Source organism: Phoenix dactylifera, unplaced genomic scaffold, assembly GCF_009389715.1.
Source record: "Phoenix dactylifera cultivar Barhee BC4 unplaced genomic scaffold, palm_55x_up_171113_PBpolish2nd_filt_p 000681F, whole genome shotgun sequence".
Lineage (NCBI taxonomy): Eukaryota > Viridiplantae > Streptophyta > Magnoliopsida > Arecales > Arecaceae > Phoenix > Phoenix dactylifera.
The window spans coordinates 254,969-267,616 of NW_024068066.1; the positions used below are offsets into that span (position 1 = coordinate 254,969).

General features: G+C 42.8%; 1 pseudogene; it reads right to left on the bottom strand.

The window, feature by feature from the left end:
• Positions 1–2,546: 2,546 nt before the first annotated feature.
• On the bottom strand, positions 2,547–2,644 carry LOC120106908 (annotated as a pseudogene).
• Positions 2,645–12,648: the final 10,004 nt, after the last annotated feature.

The following is a 12,648-nucleotide window of genomic DNA, read 5'->3' on the forward strand; positions in this document are numbered from 1 at the left end:
GTGCAACAAGTTTAAGCCTTGGCCGCTGCCGTCCAAGGTCTGCAGCGTGCGGAGGCACCACCCATGCCGCCTCCCCAGCCCAGCGTGCTCGATACCTCGACTAAGGTCGGGATGCCCCGAGTGTCGACCGTAGAGTCCCAAACTCCCTCGATCTCGGGAAGCGTCACCAGGTCGACAGCGAGCCCAAGCTTCCTCGGCTGATGAGAGCACAAAAGTGCGATCTACACATCACTTAAATTAGTATTATTGCTAACACATAATGATAGAAGTGCTGTATTAATATTATATTTTTGTAGGGTGCAGGTGATCGGAAATCAAAGTTAAAATGCACATTGGGTTCAAAAAGATGCATCATAGTAGGTGACTAGTCAACCACATGGGGTCAGTCCCAATTGCACACTAGAAGGAGCATTAGCCGACTAGGTGCAGCCACATCCAACGATCAAGCTCAGCCATCCAGGTTCATCACCCGTGAAGCATCCTTCACGCGTCCCAGCTCCAGCTCCCATCCCGTGTCCGTGCGATGCATTCCTCCCAAGCTTCCATTCATCCGTTGCGCTTCTTCCACGAGTCCAAAGCCACGCGTCCCAGCGTCCGCATGCAGCTCATCAACCCGCGATCCAGTCCCCGTCAGCCATCCCAGGATCTGTGTCCACCTCTTCTCAGCGATTTGCCATGAAGCTTCTTCCACGTGTCCGCATCTCAAGCACCGCGTCCCAGCATGCAACCGCTCACCTTACGCGTCCGATCCTTCCGGAGGGAGCATCCCGTGGGATCAGGGATTCATCTCAGCTGGTCTTCATCGCGTGCGAGAAAGGGGGGGAAGGGAGCTGGTTATTTGGGGGCTCCCATTCGAAAACAGGGGGGCTGCCATCCCTCATTGGAAAAAAGAGAGGAAACAGGGGAGGCCCTGTTTCCAAAAAGAAAAAAAAAGGAAAGAAAGAAAATGAAAGGGGGATTAAAGTTTTCAATGAGTGGCTAAAGTCCTAGGGAGGGTGATGGAGGAACCTTTGATGTATTGCTCTTTGAAGTAAACTCTAAACTTTTGCTTTCAATGATTTATATCTATTGATATGTTCTTGATCCATGCGTAGTTATTTTGTAGATAGATCTTTAATGGATTATGATTATTGATATATGGATTGCTTTGGTATTTGATTCGTCGTAGACGTAGAAAGCACGATGAATGCTTAGAAATTGAGTTCATATGTTCATGAAACATATACCATGATTAGATCTATCCTACATTAAATCTTAAATCAAGAACCATAGAGTTTATTCCTTGGATGCAATATCATCAAGGGGGATTCCAGATCCCTACCATTTTTATTTCATTGAATTGTGTTTATTATTCTCTGCATTTAATTTCTGAAAATCAAAACATCATTTTATTCCACAAATTTATTTAATTAATTAATCTAAAAATTATGCTAATAATCTATAAATTTCGTTCCTCGAGGATTCGACCTCGGACTCCCGAGATTTACTACTTGTACGATTCTCCTATACTTGGGAGATTAGTTTCACGAAAACATTCTTGCGAACGCGTCAAGTTTTTGGCGCCGTTGCCGGGGAACGGCTGATTTATTAGTATAATTTTAGATTTAATCAGTATCCTAGTATTTAGTCTTTTTCTTTCAAAAGAAAAAAAAAATCTTTATTGCTGTTTTTTTTATTCCCTGCACAGTCTGCATCAAACTCTGATATCTGAGTAATCCACCGTCTGATTCCACTCAAATTTCGTCGGCTGCTGTAGGACACATGTTTCTTTCATCTGAACGGTCTGATTGATATTCTGATACTTTTACGACCATTAAATTATTATAAACTTTGCTGCTGTCTGCTTTGAATTTTCTGTGTTTAATTTTTTTGTTTAGAATCAGAATTTTATTATCATCATATCTCATTAACCCTTGTTGCTACTTGAAAATTGATAAGAACTTTAAGAAAAGATCAAGGGTAATCATTAAAAAAAAAAAACAAAAAAAAAACAAACAAATAAATAAACTCTGAAATTTTGTATGCTAGGTTGGAATAGGGACAACACTGGACGTCTGAGTCGACAACCTTTTGACAATTCCTTAGATCACATTATTGAAACTTTTTCGCAAAATCTCAGATCTGGTGAGATGGCTGATGATGATGTAGGAAGTCACCATGGTAATGAAGGTAGACCCCCAGTTATGACACTTCGACAATACTTACATCCCACTAGGACTAGTCAACCTTCATGCATGATTATTCCTGAAAATGTAGGACACTTTGAAATCAAACCAGGAGTAATTCAATTGCTGCCAAAGTATCATGGAATGGAATCCGAGAACCCTTATCTTCACCTTAAGGATTTTGAGGAAATTAGCATCACATTTAGAGTGCCAAATGTATCGGAAGATGTCCTTAAATTAACCTTGTTTCCTTTTTCCTTGAAGGATAAAGCCAAAACATGGCTGAACTCCTTGAGACCAAGATCGTTAGGAACATGGCATGATATGCAAAGAGAATTCTTAAAAAAGTTCTTTCCCGCACAAAGGACTAATTTTTTGAAAAGGCACATTAGTAATTTCCAACAAAAAGACCATGAAACATTTTATGAATGCTGGGAGAGATTTAAAGATTTGCTACTCTCTTGTCCTCATCATGGGTTTGAAACATGGAGAACCATTAGTTTCTTTTACGAGGGGTTGTCTCCACAGTTGAAACAATTTATAGAGACTATGTGCAATGGTCTATTTTTGGAAAAGCAACCCGATGAGGCATGGGACTATTTAGACTCTCTCGCAGAGACTGCACAATTATGGGATACAGGGGATAGAGTGAATAAACCTTTGCCTAAGCCTATTAGCATTCCACACGGGGGCCTTTACAACCTTAATACTCAGGATGATATTCAGGCTAAAATGGCAGCCCTTACTAGGAAGGTAGAGGAAATTGAACTTAGAAGGATTGAACCCGTCAAGACCGTAGAACATAACAGCGAGTGTTGTAGGATTTGCGAGATGCCTGGCCATCTCATCACTGATTGCCCCACAATACCCGCATTCAAGGAAGTCTTGCACGATCAGGCCAATGTTATGAATACCTATCAAAAATCTTTCAATAATCCTTTTTCGGGTACTTACAACCCTGGATGGAAGAACCATCCAAATTTCAGGTGGAGGAATGACCAACCTCAACAAGTATATAACCCAACTCCTCCACCTCCGCACCCTCATTATGCACATGCACCCCCTCAAAAATCCAGTCTCGAAGAAACTTTGCAATCTTTCATGCAAGGTCAAACTAAAATCAATGATGAATTAAGAAATCAACTGACAACGCTGACCACTGCTTTAAGTGCTCAAGAGAAGGGTAAGCTACCAGCTCAACCACAACCTAACCCTCAAGTCTACGGCGGTAGCAATGCATCATCTTCAACTTCGAATAAAGAGCAAGCAAAGAGTATAATAACTTTGCGAAGTGGAAAAGTTATTGACCGACCAGTCCCAGAACAAACTCAAGCCATACCTGATTCTGACCCTTTAAAGACAAAAGAAAAGGATAACGAAGAAACTGAAGCACCAACATCTACTGAAAAAATCAAATGTCCTTTTCCTGCACCATTTCCACAAAGATTAAAGCCCTTGCAAAAGCTTGAACCAAACTCTGAAATTCTTGAGCTTTTTAAGCAAGTACAAATCAATGTACCTCTTTTTGATGCAATCAAACAAGTGCCTTCATATGCAAAATTTTTGAAAGATTTGTGCACTGTCAAGCGTCGATTAAATGTCAAGAAGAAGGCATTTCTGGCTGAAAATGTGAGTGCAATTTTACAGCATAACATTCTCCCTAAATATAAAGATCCAGGTTGCCCAACTATCTCGTGCATCATTGGCAATTTTAGGATTGAGCGAGCATTGCTAGATTTAGGGGCGAGTATGAACTTGTTGCCATATACGGTATATGAGCAACTCGGTTTGGGTGAGTTGAAGCCAACAACTGTCACCTTACAATTAGCTGACAGGTCAGTGAAGGTCCCTAGAGGAATTATCGAAGATGTGTTGGTCCAAGTAGACAAGTTCTATTTTCCTGTTGACTTTATCGTACTGGACACACATCCGGCTTCCAATTCACCATCTCAGATTCCGGTCATCTTAGGACGCCCATTTCTTGCAACTTCTAATGCATTGATCAATTGTAGGAATGGTGTCATGAAGCTTTCTTTTGGCAATATGACTTTGGAACTGAACGTCTTTAGTATAGGCAAACAACCCAGTGAACATGAAGAAAGTAAAGAAGTTGAATGGGTTGAAACCATTGCGGAAGAATATTTGTTAAAAGAAACATTTACTGAATCGGCCGACAATGGTTTGATAGATTGGTGTTCTGAAGGTACTGCTGATGATACGGTCCCACCTATTTTAAATAACTCAGATGTCATGATGGTCAATGGGTGGAGACCGCGAATAGAGGAATTTGAACAGCTGCCACCTCGAAAAGCAAAGATAGTACCATCCCATGAACAAACATCTAAGCTCGAGTTGAAACCTTTACCGAAGGAACTCAAGTATGCCTTTCTTGGATCCAATGACACATTTCCTATAATCATCTCATCTGATCTAGATCATGCCCAAGAAAGAAAATTACTTGGTGTTCTACAGAATCATAGAGGAGCTTTAGGGTGGTCTATTGCAGACTTGAAGGGGATTAGCCCTTTAATTTGCACGCACCGGATATATTTGGAGGACAATGCCAAAACCACAAGGCAAATGCAACGCAGGTTGAATCCTACGATGAGAGATGTGGTTAAAGCAGAAGTCCTCAAGTTGCTTGACGTGGGTATTATTTACCCAATTTTCGATAGCAAGTGGGTAAGTCCTACTCAAGTCGTGCCCAAAAAAGCAGGTCTGACGGTAGTCAAAAATGAGCTGGGTGAACTAGTTCCAACTCGTGTTTCGACGAGTTGGCGCATGTGTGTTGACTACCGAAAATTGAATTTGGTCACTAGGAAAGATCACTTTTCCCTACCCTTCCTAGACCAAGTTTTGGAAAGAGTTGCAGGACACAAATTCTATTGTTTTCTTGATGGCTATTCCGGGTACTACCAAATCAAAATTTTACCTGAGGATCAAGAGAAGACTACCTTCACTTGTCCTTTTGGCACATTCGCTTTCCGTCGGATGCCATTCGGGTTGTGTAATGCACCTGCAACATTCCAAAGATGTATGCTTAGCATTTTTGAAGAAATGAACGAGAAATTTTTAGAAGTGTTTATGGATGATTTCTCTATTTTTGGCGATTCTTTTGATGATTGTTTATTACATTTACAAGCAGTCTTAGCTCGATGCATGGAAAAGAATCTGATACTAAATTGGGAGAAATGCCACTTTATGGTGCCAAAGGGAATTGTCCTAGGACATATTGTTTCATCGAAGGGCATGGAAGTTGATAGAGCTAAGATTGACTTAATCGCCAAGCTACCTGCACCCAAGACGGTTAGAGATGTTAGATCATTTTTGGGTCACGCAGGATTTTATAGGAGGTTCATCAAGAACTTTAGTGTCATAGCCCGACCATTATGTAACCTCCTATCCCTTGATACACCGTTCAATTGGACTGAAACCTGTCAAGAGGCATTCGAAAAGTTGAAATCTATGCTTAGCACTGCACCCATCGTGCGACCACCCGATTGGTCATTACCTTTTGAGATCATGTGCGATGCTAGTGACTATGCGATAGGAGCTGTCCTAGGACAACGCAAGGATAATAAGCCATATGTCATCTACTATGCAAGCAAAACATTAAATGATGCTCAAATGAATTACACCACCACCGATAAGGAATTGCTTGCAGTAGTGTTTGCATTAGACAAATTTCGCTCTTATATCCTTGGTGCTCCTATTGTTATCTTTACAGATCATGCAGCGCTAAAATATTTATTGGATAAGAAAGATGTCAAACCACGCTTAATACGATGGATACTTCTACTCCAGGAATTTGACATCACTATCAAAGATAAAAAGGGAGTAGAGAATGTGGTTGCTGACCATTTATCACGGCTAGTTGTTCATGATTTGGTGCCACAGTTGCCCATCAAGGACTCGTTCCCTGAAGAGCAATTGTTTACACTTTCTACTATGCCATGGTATGCTGATATTGTAAACTTTCTTGTCACGAACCGGATGCCGGGGCATTGGGGATCGAATGATAAGAATAATTTCTTGCGTGAAGTAAGGAGTTATTATTATGATGCCCCTTATTTGTTCAAGTATTGCAATGATCAAATCTTTAGAAGATGCATTCCGGATCATGAGATATAAAGTGTACTCTCTTTCTGTCATGCCAATGCTTGCGGAGGACACTTTGCATCTAAGAAAACGGCAGCTAAAGTGTTACAATGTGGTTTTTATTGGCCTACACCATTTAAAGATGCCCATGAGTTCTGTAGGACATGTGACCCATGTCAACGTGTTGGAAGTCTAACTCGTAGGCAAATGATGCCTCTTCAGCCCATTACTGCTATTGAAATTTTTGACATGTTGGGCATCGATTTCATGGGCCCATTCCCACCGTCTTTTGGATATGAGTATATTTTAGTTGGTGTTGAGTATGTGTCAAAATGGGTAGAAGCTGTTGCCTGTAGAACTAATGATCACAAACCTGTTTTGAAATTTCTAAAAGAAAATATTTTTTCACGATTTGGGATGCCCAAGGTTATAATTAGTGATGGGGGAAAACATTTCTGTAATAAGCCTTTTGAGATCCTATTACGAAAGTACGGTATCACTCATAGAATTGCAACTCCTTATCACCCGCAGACTAGTGGCCAAGTAGAGCTAGCCAATCGGGAGATTAAACGAATTTTAGAGAAAACGGTGAATCTATCACGCAAAGACTGGTCTTTAAAACTTTCTGATGCATTGTGGGCTTACCGTACTGCTTATAAAACTATTCTTGGTATGTCCCCGTATCGGCTAGTCTATGGAAAAGCATGTCATCTACCTGTTGAATTAGAGCATAAATCATATTGGGCCATTAGAAAATTGAACTTTGAATTGTCATATGCTGGTTTAATTCGAAAATTACAATTAAGTGAGTTGAATGAAATTCGTCGGGATGCGTATGACAATGCTAGACTTTGTAAAGAACGAATGAAAGTTAGGCATGATAAATCAATTCTAAGAAAATCTTTTGAACCTGCACAAAAAGTTCTTTTGTATGACTCTCACTTACATATGTTTCCTGGAAAGTTACGATCAAGATGGATAGGTCCTTTCATTGTAAAAACTGTTTTTCCACACGGGGCAGTTGAAATTGAGAATCCACAGGATGGTCAAATTTTTAAGGTAAATGGACACAGATTAAAACCTTTTCTTGAGAATTTTGCAGATGAAGAGGACTCCTTTCCCTTGGAGGAGCCTTCTTATGACTGAGCATGACGGCCAAGGTATGTGTATATTAGTTAGAATTATTTTTTTTCTTTTATTTTTTTTCTTATTTTGTAGGTCTTCTTTTCTGGAAATCAACAGCTCAAGGTATTCTTCTTCTCTCTAATATTCTTTTCTCTATTGTTTCTCACATATAGCTTTCTTGCATCTTTTACATTGAGGACAATGCAATATTTAAGTTGGGGGGAGGGAAATATTTTGCAAAAAAAAAAAAAAAAAAGTTTTTGCATTTGATTTATTCCATTACTTTCTTTTCTGAGCAAATGCACATGTATTTTCATATTGAGTTTGTGCAACTATTAATGCAAGGAATACATGCATACTATGACTGATCAGTGACCTATTATTAGATCCCCACACGTGTACTTAATGATAATTGGAAAGCCTCAGGAGTTCACATTTGTTAACTGCATTTTTGTTAGCCTTATCCGTAAAAGAAGTATGAGTATCCTTGTTCGTACCATAAGGTTCAGGATTTGGTTTTCACATAAAGATAGAGGTTGAATATCCCAGTTAGATTACTTAGGTGCCTTATGATCCGACCTTGGTTGACCTATAGTCACGATGCAGTCACATATATAATAAAAAAATATATATATGGTTCAGTCTATCTTCTCTTTTCTTGCACAACAAAAAAAAAAGACACAAACAAAAAAATCCTCATGATGACAAGTCTGTCCTCGTGGTGTAGTCTGATTCGAGTAATTAAGTCCGAGGGGTGTTTCACCTAATGTCTTGAGCCAACTGGATCGGGGGTCATTGGCTGAAAGCTCGCTACACGGATCTTACTAGAGCCTAATGGGGTTGGACTATTGTAATCGTCATATGTGTTTTAAAAATAAAAATAACAATAAGCATGAATAAGGTTGGTTGGACTGAACCTAGTGACATGTGGTAATGGCTGGTTTGACTCCATTGTATTGGACCTCTGTATACCCGGGTTGTTTAGTTGGGATTGATAGCTCTTTCTTTATATGCGAACTATTCTTGACAAATTTAGACAACAAGTGATATTCTGAAAATTTGATGGATCAGGTTCTAATAAAGTGTAGAAAACATTTGTGGACTTGAGTAGTCCACCTAAAACTTAGGCGGTGCTCTGTTGTGGTGGAGGTATTAGTACTCTGAGAAAGTCATATGATTTGATGCACACTACACTTTTATATTCCTTGCTTTGACAGTTGCCATACTTGAAAATATTTGTCAATTAATTACATGTGTATTAGCTTAGGGTTTATTTTTATTAGAATCTCATGTCTATAATTCATGATGTTTGTGGGTAACATCCCTGAAAACCCTCACGAGACAACACTCGTCCACTAGGGTAACCTAGGGGTTTAACGGCTTGTTGCACGTGCTAAGTGCAATCGTGATTCCTACGAAAGTGAGTACTTATCTTAATTTTATGCAATTAGTTCTAATAAAACATCAAAGGACCAACCAACACTTTTTGTACTCTCATTTTATCAATTGCTTGTTAATTGCTAGAGACTAGCAATAAGCTAGTTGGGGGGTGTGATGAGAGCACAAAAGTGCGATCTACACATCACTTAAATTAGTATTATTGCTAACACATAATGATAGAAGTGCTGTATTAATATTATATTTTTGTAGGGTGCAGGTGATCGGAAATCAAAGTTAAAATGCACATTGGGTTCAAAAAGATGCATCATAGTAGGTGACTAGTCAACCACATGGGGTCAGTCCCAGTTGCACACTAGAAGGAGCATTAGCCGACTAGGTGCAGCCACATCCAACGATCAAGCTCAGCCATCCAGGTTCATCACCCGTGAAGCATCCTTCACGCGTCCCAGCTTCCAGCTCCCATCCCGTGTCCGTGCGATGCATTCCTCCCAAGCTTCCATTCATCCGTTGCGCTTCTTCCACGAGTCCAAAGCCACGCGTCCCAGCGTCCGCATGCAGCTCATCAACCCGCGATCCAGTCCCCGTCAGCCATCCCAGGATCTGTGTCCACCTCTTCTCAGCGATTTGCCATGAAGCTTCTTCCACGTGTCCGCATCTCAAGCACCGCGTCCCAGCATGCAACCGCTCACCTTATGCGTCCGATCCTTCCGGAGGGAGCATCCCGTGGGATCAAGGATTCATCTCAGCTGGTCTTCATCGCGTGCGAGAAAGGGGGGGAAGGGAGCTGGTTATTTGGGGGCTCCCATTCGAAAACAGGGGGGCTGCCATCCCTCATTGGAAAAAAGAGAGGAAACAGGGGAGGCCCTGTTTCCGAAAAGAAAAAAAAAAGGAAAGAAAGAAAATGAAAGGGGGATTAAAGTTTTCAATGAGTGGCTAAAGTCCTAGGGAGGGTGATGGAGGAACCTTTGATGTATTGCTCTTTGAAGTAAACTCTAAACTTTTGCTTTCAATGATTTATATCTATTGATATGTTCTTGATCCATGCGTAGTTATTTTGTAGATAGATCTTTAATGGATTATGATTATTGATATATGGATTGCTTTGGTATTTGATTCATCGTAGACGTAGAAAGCACGATGAATGCTTAGAAATTGAGTTCATATGTTCATGAAACATATACCATGATTAGATCTATCCTACATTAAATCTTAAATCAAGAACCATAGAGTTTATTCCTTGGATGCAATATCATCAAGGGGGATTCCAGATCCCTACCATTTTTATTTCATTGAATTGTGTTTATTATTCTCTGCATTTAATTTCTGAAAATCAAAACATCATTTTATTCCACAAATTTATTTAATTAATTAATCTAAAAATTACGCTAATAATCTATAAATTTCATTCCCCGAGGATTCGACCTCGGACATCCGAGATTTACTACTTGTACGATTCTCCTATACTTGGGAGATTAGTTTCGCGAAAACATTCTTGCGAACGCGTCATCGGCCTCGTGCTCGATACCTCGACTAAGATCGGGATGCCCCGAGTGTCGACCGTAGAGTCCCAAACTTCCTCGACCTCGGAAAGCGTCACCAGATCGACAGCGAGCCCAAGCTTCCTCGGCATCGTGCTCGATACCTCGACTAAGATCGGGATGCCCCGAGTGTCGACCGTAGAGTCCCAAATTTTCTCGATCTCGGGAAGCGTCACCAGGTCGACAGCGAGCCCAAGCTCCCTCGGCCTCGTGCTCGATACCTCGACTATGGTCGGGATGCCCCGAATGTCGACCGTAGAGTCCCAAACTCCCTCGACCTCGGGAAGCGTCACCAGGTCGACAGCGAGCCCAAGCTCTCTCGACCTCGTGCTCGATACCTCGACTAAGGTAGGGATGCCCAGAGTGTCGACCGTAGAGTCCCAAACTCCCTCGATCTCGGAAAGCGTCACCAAGTCGACAGCGAGCCCAAGCTCCCTCGGCCTCGTGCTCGATTCCTCGACTAAGGTCGAGATGCCCCGTTGAGTCGACAGTGAGCCCAAGCTCCCTCGACCTCGGAAAGGTCCTCAAAGACGGGGCGGTACCTTTACGGCCCCTTGTAACAAAGACGGGGTAGTACCTGCACGGCCCTCCGAGACACCTAACACCACGGCAGTACCTACATGGACCCCCTGGTGTGCAAGTGCGTCTAAAGCAACCTATAGGCCAAAGAACGCTCCTAAAAGCCAACCACGGAGCAGAATCGCTTATCCTGGCCTGAGATGCCCGGCTCCGATGGTGCGAAAGGTACAATTCTATCTAGCACCTATGTCGTTACATCTATTTGTTTATATTGCAAGACGGTCGATGAAGCCCCGACCAAGCTCGGGACCACCCCCGACCAAGGTTGGGATGCTCTTCTGAACCAACTATGAGCCGAGGTCTTCTCGACCCCATGCATCGATCTGCAGCTCAGTCTCCGTTTATTCTGGACCCCTCCGAGCGAGGGCCTGGCCGACTTCAAACGTTAATCCAAGCCGAGAAGGCTTGTAGTGACAACTTCGAGCTCCGCCCAATGATACTATGGCTACGCCCGGAGGCGTCAAAACACTCACCATAAGTTTGGATTCTACTTGTTGATACTCCAACCGAGTTCGAGATTAATGGGCACAAAGGCCCTTACAATGGCCTGACCTCGGTCCAGGATCTCTTCGGAGTCCGACCTTAAAGCCTACTCTGGAAGTCGAGCCCAAAGACTTGGCAAAATTTTTCAGATGACAAATCTAAAGATCTGGCAGGATCTCTTCAGAATCCGACCTTAAAGCTTTGACAAGCTTATCCTAGAAACCGAGCCCAAGGACTTGGCTAAATTTCCGGAATCTGAGCCTAAAGGATTAGTGGGACTTCTTCGTAGCCCGAGCTCAAAGACTTAGCGGATTTTTCTAAAATCTAAGCACGGAGCCTTAGCACGATCCCTATCAGAGCTAAGCCCGACAATCTAGCAAATGCCACCAGAATCCAAGTCCACGGACCTAGCCGAGATTGAACACTTAGAGAAATTTACGAAAGTGGAATTTGATTTAAGCAGCCAAGGTAAAAATTTACCTACTATGCAAAAAGAGACAAGCATAAATGTAGAAAAGAACTTTTTCATTAATAGAGGCTTAAAGGCCGAGTACAAAATTAAGGTTCGGCGTATTCAATGGCCGAACTCACTTACAAAAAGGAAAGTGAAAGGAAAAGCTAAGTCCTAGGGGCGGCAGCTGCACCAGTGTCACCCTCGGGATCATCTACAATAATAACCTGAGGGTCTTCGGCAGGCGTTGGCTCAGAACCCTCAGCGGCATCCTCAGCCGGGGCCTCGCCAGTGGCCTCGAAAGCGCCCTCAGCAACCTCCCCGGGAGGAGCCTCCAACGTCGCCTGCTCGGCCATATCAGCTTCGGCCTCGGCGAGCTCCTCCTCGGCCGCAAGAATTGCAGGGACGTCGACCTCGCTCTCGGCACCTATCCCCATCCTTGGTCGAATCCCTGACAGCTCCAACTGGGGGCAGAACCTGTGCATCTGCCTCCGAAAATTTTCGAAGCTGCGGAGAAACCCATCCACGGCCTCTTCTTCTAACATATCGCGGAACTTCTCTGATTCCTTGAAGAGTTCCACGGCGTTTTGGGCCTGCTCCAGCGCCCTCTTCTCTCGAGCCTCGAGTTGCTCGATTTTCAGGCGAAGAACCCCGCCCTCATATCTTTGGCCGGCGACTTCGGCACGGGCCTCGGCGAGACGCGCCTCGGAGGCACGCAACTCAGACCTTGCCAGAGTGTGCGCGGCTTTCTCCTCCGCGAGCTGGTCGAGCGCGGATCGCCGCTTAGCCTCGGCGGCCTCCATCCGCG